Here is a 16,525-nt window from a genome sequence, read left to right as displayed (position 1 = left end):
TCTGCACTATTGTCAAAGATTTTCCTAAGGTCGGTATTAATTTCTTGAAACCTAGTAAGCTTTCCTAAATTCTTTGTGCGTTTCTCAACATGTGCCAAAGACACAAACGGTGTTTACTAGTAGTAAATACGTCCTTTACTACCTTACCGATCCCCTTGCATTGATCTGTGAGTATAACTGACGGAGGTCTACTCATACAGTCTAACCATCTCCTAATAACCGAAGTAAAGGTCACCGCATCTTCATGTGAAATCAAAGCGGAAGCAAGTTCAACTGAACTACCGTGATGATTTACGCCAACAAATGGAGTAAACGACATTTTGTACCTACAATTTAAACATAAGTAATTCAATTTCATGTAAAAGCAAACCCTAACTCGATTAATACCATTTTTCAGTCCGTAATTAGCAGACGCTAACGCATGATTTGAATGTAATAAAACAATATACATTCTAATCCTTGTAATAACCAGATTCATATGTTATCAACAATCAGGCTAAAACAAGTTGGAAATTTGAAAGTGCATTACTCAAAGTGATCAAACCGTAATTCCTACAAAATCAGCAATCAAGGATCAATAAATCGATTTACACCATTGTTCAGTAATTAGCAAACCCTAACTCGATTAATACCATTGTTCAGTCCGTAATTTGTAAACCTTAAATCGATTTACTCCATTGTTCAGTCCGTAATTAGCAAACCCTAAATATAATTTACACCATTGTCAAGTTAATAAATTAATTTAAATCGTGGCTTGTTGCTTTAGTATGGCATAATCGTTTCGTAAATTAGCAAACCCTAACTCGATTAATAATATTGTTCAGTCCGTAATTTAAGTTAATAAATTAATTTAAATCGATACCTAATTAACTGATAATGTAAGGGTTCGATTGAGGATACCTGTTAACACAAAACGTAGAATCGTATGAGAAGACATCACCAAATGACTTGGCCATTGCTCTACACCATCCATCGGCCCAGAAAACGTTAAGTAGTTTGCCTTCAAAATCCGGCTGAATGGTAAAAATCAGGATCGAGTTCTTTAAGCTTAATAAATCGTGCTTCCAAAGCCGCAGCGTCACCGTTAATTCTACTACATCTCCGTTCATTATTAATTAAGTTCCTTACATCGTGCTCATTGATGTGTAAATTAGCACGACCACCAGCTTCTCTAACCAAGCTGTGAAAGTTATTAGCAATGGAAATACCCACGGCATCATTCATCAAAGCCCGTCTTTTAAAATATTCGTCAAATAACCTATAACTAACCATGTGACGACTCATTTCGGGATCTAGTTCATGATTGTGCTCTAACGTTACCTGATTGATGACGATGAAATCGTCTTTTAACGATGCATCTATGGCGAACTTGCATTTTTCAAAGTTTGTGATGTCTTGAAATCCATTCTTTTTGTTAGGCTCCGCCCCCCCTATGTGCAACATAGCCTTATTAGACTCATCATGTAGAAAGGAGGTTGGTTCTTCCCCGTTCCATAACGTTTCACACCTCTATCAACGTACGACTTCAGTAGTGTAGCCCTAATAAAAAGTTGGAAGGCGGACTTATACGCATATAAATAAGAATATGCGGCAAACTCGTCCCCATTCACAAATGATATTCCTTTAGTGGGTGTATTAACTTCTAATGAATTAGCGTTTCCCCCATTGTTTAACATATTGCCAACCATTTTCACAAATCTCCCCTCGATAATTGGATGACTTGTTGGAGCTGGTGTCCTCCACAAATTAGTGTGATAACATTTGTAAATCTCTTACAGGTTCACAAGGGTATACTTCGTATATTTAATCAGTTGATTAACGTTTACCTAATAACGGTTGGCTTGCTAGAAAGTTTGACGTTATTATCATACAGATGGCGGTGATCAACTGGTCCCTAAAGGTCACACCTATAGGATGTTTTTGAGAAATGTGGTTATAGAAATATAATTACATTGATGCCCAAAATGACTAAAAAGTTAGTCAATGTGTTGATGAGATAATTATTTAATGAAAATTAAATAATATTAAGTTGAGACGAATTAATTGTCAATTCGTATATTAAATATAATAAGTTATATTTAAATTAAATATATATAAGGTTAGTTTGGACGAATTAATCTGTTAATTCGTAGTTAAATATAATCAGTTGTATTTAATATCAACAAGTTGAATGTGTCATAGTGGTAATAGTGAGGGTACACATACCAAGAGGTCATGAGTTCGATCCTCACTAGATGACAATTCAACACATATTATATATTTTTGGAAAGACCAAAAATAAGGAGATTTTATTCCTTATTTCGGTCAACATTGGCCGAAAATTAGGAGAGTTATATCTTTCCTAATTAATTTGGTAATTCGGTCTATATAAAAGAAAGGGAGAGAATTATTTCTACCCTAATGATTTTTCTTGACCTTGCCTCCTTTTCTCATTACAAGAACACAAAAACAATTAAATTTTACAGAAAATTTTAGATTGATTTCTAGCATAATCAAAGGGCATATCTCAGATCGTCTTGGGTGCAACTAATAGGCGAATATCAATTTCGATATTGTTCTTAGGCCATATTTGCTAGGACCAAAGGTTATTTCTGAATCCTTTACTTTTGTTTATGTATTTTATTTTATGACCATTGATCATCTGTATTAAATCGTTATAATCCTTCTAGTTTAAGGGAAGTATACAGACTTATTTCCCACATGACTATCGTCCAGAACATCGTCATTCACAACATCGTCATTGACAATATCATCACTTTCTTCTTCCCATGGAATATTCCGATCAAAATCCATGTTAATTCAAGGTTTTTTGATGTTTTTTATTTACTAAATTTTTTGGGTTTTGCTTTTTGGTTTTACGGTTAATAAATTTTCATAACATAATAATATTTTCAAAAATTAAAAAATATATTATATGGAAATCTCAACAATAGTATTTTGCGTAAAATATAAACTAAAAATAAAATCTAAACTGAAAATCTAAAATGGAAAAGATATGGTCAAATGGAAAGATTTTCTAAAATAATTTTAAAATTGCAAAAGATATTATACACTAAATCTTTCCTAAAGTAAAGCTAACCGAAAATTTTAACTATTTCCTACAATAAATCTAACTATAATATAATGAAATGTAATTGCTTAATAGACGTGCTGATACCCCTTGCGTACTTGGTTACGAGTCACTTTGCAAACATTATAACACGTCTAAAACGTCCCGTGTTCGAACCTCGGTAGCAACACTTTTTTTTTGTTCATCAATTTAATAATGAACGTTTTTGATAATTTAATTAGGGTTATCATTATAAATTCAGTTTAATCAATTAGGGTTTACCGATTTCTTTCAAAAATTCAATTAATCAATTAGGGTTCATCAATTTAAATTAACGTTTTTGATTTATCATTGTCAATTTTGATCTTGACTTAGGCTTCATCATTATAAATTATTATGATCTTGATTAATGTTATGATTAATCATTGTCGATTAGATCTTGATTAATGTTATGATTGATTTTGATCACTAATTATGATCTTGATTAATTTTTGATTGACCTCAATCAAGTTTGATCAACCTTTGGAAAAAAATTAATATTATAATTAATAGAAATAATGTTTTAATTGGGAATTGAGTAATAAAAATTTAATAAAAAAATTAGTATAAAATAATAAACATTCCATCAATAAACTAACTACAAATAGTTAACAAATTAGCCATAAATGTTAAATTACTAACCTAACCCTAGATTAACTAATATAGGCTAACTTGAGATTGTGTGGACAGTGGGGGCCCACAGGGGCGCTTGGGAGGAAAAGAGAAACAAGCGTTTGCATTTTTGTATGGAGTCGCCACCAATTTTTATGGGAAATTGGAACCGTTCGAATACCTCGTGTCATGTCGAGACACAAAGTAGAGACATGAACACTAAGCAATCGTTACCCTTAGCATTCTATGTCTAGAATGACTCTCGTGGATGCCAATGAACACGGGTGTTCACAGATATCTGGAGTAAGGGGTGAGGGTACGTATTAGGAAACTCTTTTGATCGAACACCTAATCCCGCCCGCCTCGATAGCGGCCTCTACTAATGATTAGGGAAGTTATTCGTACTTGATATATCGTCGATTGTATGCATGCAATGCAACATCCAAGTTTTAATCCTAGCATGTGAGAATTAATACTAAGTCGGTGAAACACGTAATTAGCAAACAATTAAGGTCGAAGTAGGGATTTAAGGTTGATTACATGTGAAAACATACAAACAATAAAAGAAATACAATAATTATGAATTACAATAATGAAAATTACATTAATTACAAAGGATTAGGCGATTTATGTTGAAAATACCTTTAAAACGGATAATTTGAGAAAAAGAATAAAAGAAAGAGTTACGAACAGAACAGAAGGCGATAATACGAATAATAGTCAATTAATACGTAAGCTAAATAACTAAGTCAAAGCAGAAAACGGAGTTCAGGGACAGAATTCAACCCGGAACAGGCAAAGCAGAGCTGCGTCCTTTGGAATTGGCACAGCAGACGCTACGTCTGTTCCTGACCTGAATTCTGGCTGTGAAGCCGTAATTGCGCGTTGTTAATATTCATTGGTGAATTTAATGATCGATTAAAATTATTTACTCGGATGAAAGTGATTAGTAGGTTATTTACATATGAATGGGTCATAGAAATAGCAAAACATGGATGAAACGAATGCAAACGAATTAATATAAGATGGATTAATGATTGATTAATTACAGAAGTGAAAGATATTAACAAGCTAAACAAATTAAATCAATTGATTAAGTTAAATACAACGGATTAATGACGAATATGTGATAAATACGACAAAGACAGATGAAAACTATATCAAAGACGAATCCCAGAAACCCAATATTGATGAATTGAATCTCTATAACCCGGAATTGAATTTAATGACGAAAACCCGCAAATATTGGATTATAAGGGATTTAAGTTGGATTTGTGATGATAAAAACATATTAATGATGATGATTATAATATACATGCGAAACTAATGTGCTATTCCGATGAAGAATTAACAAACAAACGAAACAAATAGACACGACGAATTACAGAGGACGAACGAAGAAGAAAGGAAGCAGGAACTGCGGCAGCCTCACGAAGAGGCGCAACAGGAACTGCGCTCCTTCGAAGAGGCGCAGCAATTGCTGCGTCCTTTCTCGACGGTTATCTACTGGAAATCCGTAAAAAGAGGTTTTAAAGCATGGTTTTAGAAATCGGTTTTAATGATATTTTCGACATAAACCTTACATTGACGATTACAATAATTAAATACAATAAATAAAAGAGAGATTACACCTTCAGACTTACATGTTGACGAAACGAGAAGGACTAAGATATCGATTAGTGATGCTCGACGCGGATGCAAAAAAGTGCCCTCGTAAGAGGAAAACGATTAAGTTAATTAAGTTGATTGATGTGTAGTTGGTCAAATTGGTCGGTCATGCAAACGAGGCTGGTACTCAGAAGGATCCGAGCTTACGTGGTCGAATGTTCAAGCACATAGACGCCAAAAAGTAAGAACAAAGTCTAGAATGCAAAGGGAGAAGAGAAGGGCGGACACTCGCATGAGAAATATGAGGAACGAAGGCTCCTATTTATACTAATCACGTGGAGGAATTAGGGTTTCGGAGACTCTTTGGAAGTGAATCTCGGAAAGATATGAAAAATATACGAGAAATACGCAGAAAAGGGCACGGGAAGAGCGCGCGAAGAATCGCGTCTCTTGGAAGAGGCGCAAAGACTGCTGCGTCTTTTCCCAAGGGGTTTCCTCCTGCGGAAGAAAGATTTCCGTGTTTGAGTTATGGTAGGACGGAAATAATTCGGTTTTCCTTAATATCTTATGTGAATATTACGGGAAATTGTTTACCAAAAGATAAAATTTATGAAATATGGAATAGAAATATCCAGGAACATTCGAACATTCGACTCGGGATTTAACGGTTATCGAGAAAATGAAGACGGTTTTAGGCCGGACTCCAAATGTACTCTAATTACTGTCAAAACGACCGTATCGGCACATAGATGACAACTAAGAGGTAGACATTAATATTTGAGCAATCACTTGACGATAATCTTACGAATTGTCACAAATCGCTCCGCGTATCAAACATGCGGCCCAATCATCACCGGGTGGTTTGCGAGAGGTGCGAAATGAGGTATCTCTGAGCCCTCACTTTGACCGAGGCTTGGACAAGGCGAAAGTCAAAGTATAGCCATCAGGTCAATCGAATATTACAACTTGACGACTATGGCGACGCGAGGCGCTCAAGGGGTCTCGAACCAAGGACTGTCGTCGGGAACATTTTAGAGTCCGTCGACTATCGGGAGGGTCGTTTAAAGTCCATTAGACTACGTAAGGAGGCTCGCCAGCCATAAGAAGAGATCATACCTGAGACTTCTTCGCGAGATGCTTCCGGGGTGCATAGGAGTTAAGGTTAAGACCTAAAAGATATATAAGGATTGTGGTAGGGTATGGGGCCCTAAAGGAAAGCATTGACGGGAAAATATAAATTCAACTTAAGGGTAACCAAAGCTTGGGTATAGGAACTCTATTGGTTTGGGAGCTTCTAGAGAACGACACCTTTGTCGGACTCCGCGGGGAAACACGAAATATTGTGAGTAGCAGGACACGGGCGGGAGCCGCCGAGAGAAAACTGCCAGGTAGTCTTCGAGAAACAATTGCGAGTAGCAGGACACAGGCGGGAACTGATGAGGGGAAATCTGCTTAGGTAGATGTTAATCCTCACGTCTTGAGAGGGACAGTACGTCCGCTTACTCTCGCTGGAGACATGATTGGGAATTATTCTTCTTGTCGTGAGAGGGAAAGTGTATCCGCTTACTCTCACTGGAGACATAATGAAGGTGTGTCGAATTCTGTGAAGGAATAAATGCTCGTTGCGACAATCAAAAGGTCTCGGAAGGAATAAATAACGTGCGACAGTCTGCTGCTGGCTTGGAAATGCGGGCCGGAACGAAAGAAAATCGTCAAACGGACCAAAAGAATAAAATAGCATCAGGGAAGAGGCGCACCAAAGATGGGCCCACAAATAACGAATTCATAACGAATTTTTGAAAATCCGTATGGAGGGAACACAAGGAAGAGGCGCAGCAAGAGCTGCGTCTCTTGGAAGAGGCGCAGCGCCTGCTGCGTCTATTCCCCAAAGTGTTATTTCTGCGTAAAAACGCGATAATCAGAGGTTTATGTTCATTATTTCGAAACACAAATCACACAATTTCTCTCTCAAATCTTCACCATTTCCGCCAAGGTTTGATCCAAAAGCTTGCATTAATCATGACTAATCGAGGTATGTGTCTCATTCTTGCATTAATCGTCTACATTTACTCAATTTTGAGCCGAAAAAATTAGAGTTTATGACCCATTTGATCGAAATTTTGGGGCTTTTCCCCCAAAAGCATTTGCCTTATCAAATTGACATTAGAAATGGATAATAGGTTATATTAGGAACATAACCATGTATTTGTCTCGGATTTTTGTTGAGTTTTGAGCCTTTGAGTGAAATTTGAGACGGTTTCACAGCTAAACCGTAAATTGCTTCGAAAATAGCCTTAGGATTGCCCATTTGCGATGAAACTTGATATTTAGGATCCTTGAATGATGGGTAAACTTTTTACCATCTCGGAATTTTGGTTTGTGACAGCTTTTTCAGGACACTTTTCTAGGGCATAATCGCCGTTATAACGAAATGCTGCCGAAATTTCGACTCGAATCCGGAACTAGGCTTTAAATTAGGCTTGACTTGACCCAAATTACCACATGAGTGATTGGGTATGTGGGAATATGGCCAAGGATGGCAAGAAAAGAGCGATTTTAGGGCTTCCGAAGGCTCGAAAATCCCTTAACCAAGGCTTGTCGTCACGTGACGCGACCTAAATTTGCTTTAATGTTGCAGGTGATGAGGCTTCTACTTCTGGGAGAGCTCCCATGGAGATAGACGTTGCTACTATCGAGGAGACTTTGGAGCAGGCCTTCACCGCCGCGGTGATGGCTGCTGGGGATGAGGTCCATGAGGAGGAGGCTGTCGAGGAGGAGGGGGCCCCGAGATGGGCCAACGTCGGACGAGGAAGTCGTCAGCTGAGAGGAGCTCCTGCGTGGGCTGAGACTTGGGAGAGCAGCACCGCCGTGGGTTGCAGAGGGTCACCTGTCCTACAGGACGGTGAAGAGTTTGGTAAATAGGAATTCACTACTCATTACTCATCCTCTTTCATTCATTTGTTCAAATTCCTTTCAAATTTTATTCAAAACTAAAGATAGCTTTTGTTTCAAATCACAATAAGAGGCCGGGAACATCAGGTCGTTCCCGGGTTACACGACAGCGATGGAGCACTACGAACAGCTGTCGGCGGAGGAGCGGGCCATGATCGAGCGTGGAGCGTTCGGTCCTTTGGTGCAGGTCTGGAGGGACATCGCGAAGAGGAAGCTGCGGGCTAACCTTAGCCTGGTCCGCGCTTTCTTGGACCGATTCTGGGATACGACTTCCAAGTTCCACATGCCTTTTGGTGAGGTGGGAGTCACTCTGGAGGACTACGGCATGATTTATGGTCTGTCGTGCGGGACCGAGGAGGTGGAGTGGCCAGAGACTGCCATGAGGGTGGACTCGACCGAGGCGAGGAGATTGATCGGCTGGGACTTGTCGCCGAAGGCTGTTACAATGCCGGGTTTGATACCCAGTTCCTACGTTCAAGACTACTTTGTGGGAAAGACCCTGGCGCTGGTGACGATTGACGGGAGGGAGACGGCTCCTCCTCCCTGTACAGCTGAGCAGAGGGCTCGTTTGTGGCTCTGGTGGTTTCTGTCTTCGATTTACCTCGGAGACAAGGGCGAGAGGTTTGTCGACGAAGCTTCTTCCCTTCCTTTCTAACCTGAGTTCCCTAGGGCGTTGGGACTGGGTCGGGTCGCTGGTTTCGCGGTCCTCATCCGCTTCATGAGGGCCATGGTTCGTCCGGAGTTGATGGAGAAGGGGACTTCTCCTGGTGCCGTCGGGACGGACTATCGCCGGAGGTATGAACCTTCCTTTAGACCAAAGTAAATTCCTTTCTTTATCAAATCACGAAAGATCGTCATTGATTATTTTGCTTTACAGGCGTGGGTGTACTCCTACTTCCCGAGCCTCGCGCCCAAGAGGACGGAGCCGCTAGAGAAGGCCTATCCCGTGGTGAGGGATTGGGTGATGTGCTGGACGAAGAGCAAGCGTTCTTCTCACAACGTCTACCGACGGGACGTGAACGTTCTTCATCTGGACAGCGTGAGTATCTCACTTATATTCACTCGTGCTTCTTATATTTGCTTTTAATTGATCATAGAAATGATCCTTTTTTATCTTGTCACAGTGGGTGCCCAGACCTTGGGCGGAGTACGCTGGAGCGCCTCCTTTCGTGGCTGAGGTCCTTCGGCCTAGGAGCTCGAGTCGACTGCTGTTGAGGACGTCGATGGGTCATGTGTGGTACTTGGGCGAGCGCTTGGCTCGTCAGTGTTTTCGGGACGTGTTGACGGTTCCCGTCGATCCTCCCAGGACGATGTTTAGGGAGCCTTCTGAGGCTGAGAGGGAGGCGGACTTGGCTGGTGCCAGTGGTGACGCCCTCCTTCTGTCTGGCGAGGACTACTCGGCGTTCCTCTACGGGAGGTTGGCGTATTGGCCGGTAGTGGTGAGCATCTTTTATTTTTCCTCTTGATTTGATTTTGAGATTTATGATGAAAGATCATCGATTAGTGAGAACCATTTGTCTTTGCAGGAGGTCGAGGCGGCGGGCATCGAGCCCCCAGAGTACCCTGAGACCCTCGAGTACACTGACGCGATCGGGAGGACGACGATCTCCGAGCTGCGTGACTTTGACGTAGCTATGACGGATGCTGGCCTGGAAGATTGGCAGCATCTGATTCGGAGGGTGAGCCTCTAACTTGTATAACTTTTGTGTAAGAACACATTTGATTGAGTTTGTTCAATTGTTGAGAATTTCTTTTTGAAAATGCAGGTTGCGCCGTCTCGGTTTGTGGCGTTGTGGAGGGTGGCCAACCGGCCTGCGAGCTCGCCGTCGAGGCACTTGTTTGGCAATCGAGGTCGTCGGTATGAACCTTACGCCTATTTCATTTTTGATTTTTGATTTTCCGATTTTGCTTGAATCGATTGACATTAGCCAATTTATTGTTTACAGGGGTGACCGCGAGTGGAGCGAGAGTTGACCGATCTCGGGAGGAGACAGCTCGCTTGTTGAGGGAGCTCGAGGTTCGGGACGCCGAGATCGCCGTTCTTGCGGCGAGAGTTGCAGAGTTGGAGGGCGCTCAGCAGTAGTTTTGTGTAGCTTTTTGCCGTATTTTGTACATTTGGACACTGATTTTGAACATTTTTTGACTTTGTTTGGGGCTCGAGCCCCCAGTTTGTTGTACATTTCTTTTGTTTGGTGTATATACGACGGCCTGAGTGCCTTTCTTTGCGGGTTGTGTTGCTTGTATCTGCAGGTTAGTTTTGAACAGGTTTGGTAGATGACGGTTTACGCCGTCATGCTGCCGAAATTTACATAGAAAACACACAAAGCATACATTTATATATACATATGGCCTTAATTAGCGCAAAACGAGTGACTCAAAAGGATGCAAAAAAATGCAAAAATTTTGCCGGAAATGACCGGACGGTAGGGAGGGTTACCCCCTAGAAAAAGAAAAAAAAATAAATCTATAAGTTAGAAATGTAGAAATGAAATTAAGAAATTAAAATTAATATAGAAATATTGAGATTCGGTAGAATAAATGAATTAAATGAGAAATATTAAAACGACAATTATTCTCTAAAATGATGAATTAAAATGAAAATTACTTCCTAAAATGAAAATATACAAGTGTGATAAAATGGCAAAAATGTCGATGTCGCCTCGAAATGCGTGCCCGCGAAATTAGGGAACCTGAAACATGGTAATCTTCTCGTATTTACCAAAATAATAACCCATAGGAATAGGAAATTATTCGTCATGGAATTAGGAAAGATCCAACGCGGAAATCACAGAAGTGAAGCTGAGGAAGAGGCGCAGCATGAGCTGCGTCCCTTTGAAGAGGCGCAGCATGTGTTGCGCCTGTTCCCAAGGTGTTCTGCTCTGACGGATTTTTGGAAACAGAAATTAGTATAAATAGAGACGTCGATGGAGCTTTTATTCATACAAATCTTCCGTCTCTTCTTCGTCTACTTGCATAAAATTCTCAAAATAAATTCTTTCGTCATGAATACTTTGGAGATCCGCTTGAAGGAATGGACCAACGAATTTTCGAATATGGAGAAGCATGATATGGGTGCTTATAATTTTGGGTCTTTGTTGAGTTTAAAACTCATCAAGGTTGTTAAACCGTTCTTGGATGCTTGCCTTGACTATTGGGACCCGAATTACCATGTTTTTGCGTTCCCTGGAGGTGATATTTGCCCATTTCCTGAAGAAATTGCTGCTATTGGTGGGTGGGATCCTGAACATTTGTCTGCCATTCCTTCTACTTCGCAAGGGTACAAGCAAATTTAGAGACTTGCTTGGATTGACTAGACTTGAGGTGGACCGTCTAGTTACCTCGAAAGGCGTGAGAATGTTGGACTTCATAGATCGATTCATCAACAGAGCCGACCCCACCGTTTCTCATGTGGCTAGGCGGAGGGCATTTGGCTTTTGCTTGTTGCATGTGTATGTCTTCCAAGGGCATGTTGATGAAGACTTGAGAGGTGATCCCCGTCTTCTGGCCCTTGTTGAGCAGATGGAGCTGCGCAGGAGCCCAGCTTGCTTATGCTTAGGAGAGATTATTTTGGGCTTAGATAGTAGGAAATCCAACCGCGATCTACCGTATTTGGGAAGCCCCGTCCTTCTGCAGGTAAAAGACCTTTTTTATTTTTTTATTTTTTTCGTTTTTTTATGATGTCTAATACCCGCTTTTGGTAGGTTTGGCTTATGGAACGGCTCCGATTGATAGAGTCCCCATTTCATGTGCTTTCCTATCATGCCCGCTCGATTGCGATGAGGACGAGGTTGTACATGGTGGACTTCACTCGGGTCTGTGATTACTGGAAGAACAAGCTGAAGAGCGACGATGGCCCGTTGATTAGGTGGGTCGTACCGTGGTGGCACCTCAAATCCGTCACTGGAGTGTCTTCTTTGGATCCCACTAGGTCTGTGCGCATTCCTGGATTGGAGTTTATGGTGTGCATCTTCCCGGAAAGGCTGATGAGACAAGTTGGGCTGAAACAGACGATCGCGAGGCTTGACACCGTCCCGCAGACTGCTATGGCGCTTACTACAGAGAGCCGAAGAGAGTGGGCCATTAAATGGGCCCAAAGAAACATGTGGTTCTTGAATTTCTCTGCCAATGCCTTGTGGGTGTCGGATTCTTATCTGAGATGGAGAAAGGCTACTACTCCGGAAGAGCGCGAGAGACTGAGGAAGCGCGAGCCCGTTGACTACAAGGTGCGCGAGGTAGAGAAAGAGAAAGAGAAGCACCTGACAGAGGGAGAAGAAGAAGCCGGGTTTCAAGTTGTTCATCCTTCGAAGAAACCAAAGACTACTCCTGTCGCGGAAATGGTGATTGGCAAGAATGGAAAGTCTAGGCCTCGAGAAAGACCGTTGGTTATTAGGTCTTAAGTGGCGCAAGAGCGTCCGGCTCGAGGCCGTGACAAGAAATATGATAAGAATGACAAGGGCAAGGGGAAGATGGAGGAATAGCCCGAGTCTTTATTTATTATTTGATTATTATTATTATTCATTGTTGTAATAAAAAAGTGGGGTTTTTAGGATCCTAGCCTATTCTATTTTTTATTATGTAGCTTATTAGAAAATGGATAAAATAAAAAAAGGTTAAATGGTTATGAAACCATTGTGATTTTCTATTTATTATTCTTGTCGAATTTCAAATGCAATGCAAATGTCCTTCAATTTACATTTTAGATATAATGGGTTGAATCCTGTGAAGGATTGCCTACGTATTCACTTAAAAAATGAAATCAAACCCTTGCGCGTAGTTCGAGTAAATGTAAAAGAATAATTGTTCTAAGCAAGAGCTTGTAATGAACTGAGAAAATAAGCATGAGCTTTTGCTTACTCTGAAGGTGCGAATTTAGTTTATTTGATGATACGAGGATGACAAATTTGTCAAAATGCAAGAGCACAGTGACATTAGCTTATCTCAACTTGGCCAGGGGCCGTTTATTTAGTTCCACAAGAGCGACACGTGGGGTTACGCGAGGCGCGTTTTCGTTCCTATTCTAGGCATAGTATCGTTTTAGTTGGTCAAGGTTTGTTGGGTTTGAAAACTCATTCCCATCTAGGTCTGTTATTCTAACCGCACCCCCTGGGAGTATGGATTTGACTATAAATGGTCCGGCCCAATTAGGTTTGAATTTTCCCCGTGGGTCAATAGGTAAAAGAGCTCTAACCGATTTAAGTACTAAGTCTCCTTCTTTGATGTTTCTTGGCCTAACCCTTTTGTTGAAAGCTCGTTTGATACGTGCTTGATATGTTTGGACATTATGCAAGGCGCGTAGCCTACGTTCATCCAGGAGGATGAGTTCTTCATATCTATCCCTCTTCCAATCGGCTTCCGGGATTTGACTTTCTAGTAAAATACGCATGGATGGTATTTCTAGCTCGACTGGTTGTATAGCTTCCATGCCGTATGTCAAATAGAAAAGAGTAGCCCCAGTGGGCGTCCTAACAGATGTACGATACCCCCACAAAGCAAAGGGTATCTTGCTTGGCCAATCTCTATAGTTGTCAATCATTTTCTTGAGAATCGTGACAACATTCTTGTTTGCCGCCTCTACCGCGCCGTTAGCCTGTGGCCTATATGGCGAAGAGTGGTGATGCTTAATCTTGTATTTGGCTAGCAATTGCTCGGTCTCAGCTTGGAAGTATGATCCATTATCACTAATGATTTCATGTGGGCAACCATATCGACAGATGATGTTGTTTTGTATGAACTTTGCCACATTTTTAGCTGTAAGACTAGTGTAGGAAGCCGCTTCTACCCATTTGGTGAAATAGTCAATTGCTACTAGAATGAAACAAAGTGACCTCTGTTACTGGGGTTATCTTCCCGATTATGTCAATTCCCCATGCATAAAATGGCCAAGGGGATGTCATTGTATAGAGTAATGAAGGAGGGACATGTTGTACATTCCCGAAGATTTGGCAATTGTGGCAATGTCTTACGTATTTGATGCAATCGGATTCCATTGTGGTCCAATAATACCCCAGACGTGTGATTTTCTTTGCCATCATAGGCCCACTCATGTGAGGACCGCATTCTCCGTCGTGGACTTCTTCCATCACCTTTCGTGCTTGTGAATGATCAAGGCAACGTAGGACTACACCAAGAGGTGTTCTTTTGTATAATTCTCCTTGCATGAGAACGTATTGGGAAGCTAGTAGGCGTATAGCACGTTGTCCCCTCTTGTCCATATCCGGTGGATAGGTACCATTAAGCTTAAAATTCAGGATTGCTTGGAACCAAGGTTCCTGCGCGATCTCTTCTTCATTGGTGATTTGGTGGACATAAGCCGGCTCTGACCGTCGTTCGATGCACAAAGGCATTTCCATCATGTGATCCGGCATATTAATCAGAGATGCAAGTTTCGCAAGAGCGTCTGCAAATTGATTTTCTTCCCGAGGTAGGTGTAGGTAGGTTACGTGATCAAAGAATTGAGCGACTTTGTCTATTCTAGCCTGATAAGGTGCGAGGCGTTCGCTTCGGATTTTCCAAGATCCTGTAACTTGGTTGATGATCAGTGATGAATCCCCATGTACTCAGAGGTTTTTAATGCCTAAGCTCACTGCCGCTTATAGTCCAATGAGACAAGCTTCGTATTCTCTAGCATTGTTTGTCACCTCGAAGTCGAGTTTGACAGCAATTGGTGTATGCTCGCCTTCAGGAGAAATGAGCAACACTCCTATTCCGAATCCTCTTAAGTTCGATACTCCATCAAAGTACAAGTCCCAGGAGTCTACATCAGTTTGGAGTATATCCTCGTCTGGAAATGACCAAGTATCTATTGTTTGTGCGTCATTGATAGGATTTTCTGCGAAAAATTCGGCGACGGCGCGACCTTTTATAACTTTCAGTGGCACGTATTTGAGGTCGAATTCTGAGAGCATCAGGGTCCATCTTGCTAGACGTCCGTTCAGGACGGGTTTCTCGAAGAGGTATTTGACTGGATCCATTTTGGAGTATATTTTGACGGAGTATCTAAGCATGTAATGGCGTAGCTTCTTCGTTGCCCACACAAGAGCGAGGCATGTCTTTTCGAGTTGTGAGTATTTGCACTCGTACTCCAAGAACTTCTTACTAAGATAGTAGATAGCTCTTTCTTCACTTCCTACATTTGAGCCAAAGCATGGCACCCATGGTCAGTTTTTCGATTCTTGTGAGATATAAACCAAGAGGTTGATCTCGTTGTGGTGGCATGAGCACTGGTGGTTTAGCCAATATCTCCTTGATCCGGTCAAATGCCTTTTGACAATCATCATACCACATGGTGTGGTCCGTTTTCTTGATTTTCTTGAAGATAGGCTCACAAATCATCGTAAGTTTCCATATGAATCGACTTATATATTGTACTTTTCCCAGGAATCCTCTGACCTCTTTTTCTGTTTGAGGTTGTGGCATTTCGATCAGAGCTTTGATTTTGGAAGGATCTATTTCTATACCTCGTTGGCTAACAACGTATCTCAGGAGTTTGCCAGATGTTACCCCGAATGTGCATTTCTGAGGATTGAGCCTCATGTTGTACTTTCGTAGCCTTGCGAAGAACTTGCGAAGGTTCGCAATATGTCCCTCTCTTTCCTTGGATTTGACAATCATGTCATCTACGTATACCTCAACTTCTTTGTGCATCATGTCATGTAGGAGTGTAGTTGTGGTGCGTTGATATGTAGCTCCGGCGTTGATCAATCCAAACGGCATTACCGTATAACAATAGGTTCCCCATTGGGTGACAAAGGCGGTCTTATGCATATCTTCCATGGCCATTTTGATTTGATTATAACCCGCATACCCATCCATGAAGGATAGTAACGCGTGGTCAACGGTATTGTCCACCAATATGTCGATGTGAGGTAGAGGGAAGTCATATTTTGGACTTGCTTTGTTTAAGTCTCTAAAGTCAACACAAACACGGATTCTCCCATCCTTTTTTGGTACGGGTACTATGTTAGCTAACCAGTCAGAATACTCGGAAACTTTGATGAACCCGGCTTTGAATTGTTTGTCAACTTCTTCCTTAATCTTTAGAGCCCATTCTATTCTCATTCGTCGAAGCTTCTGTTTTACAGGTTTGAAACCTGGCTTAATTGGAATCCTATGTTCGGCGATATCCCTATCGATCCCTGGCATGTCTTTGTAGGACCAAGCGAAAACGTCTTTGAATTCATTTAGGAGGTCTATGAAATTGGCCCTTTCGGTAGAGCTCAAGATAGTCCCTATCCTAAGTTCTTGGGGTTCTAGTTCGGTTCCTAC

The sequence above is a fragment of the Silene latifolia genome, chromosome Y, assembly GCF_048544455.1.
Source record: "Silene latifolia isolate original U9 population chromosome Y, ASM4854445v1, whole genome shotgun sequence".
Lineage (NCBI taxonomy): Eukaryota > Viridiplantae > Streptophyta > Magnoliopsida > Caryophyllales > Caryophyllaceae > Silene > Silene latifolia.
Note: the sequence above shows the minus strand (reverse complement) of the source record.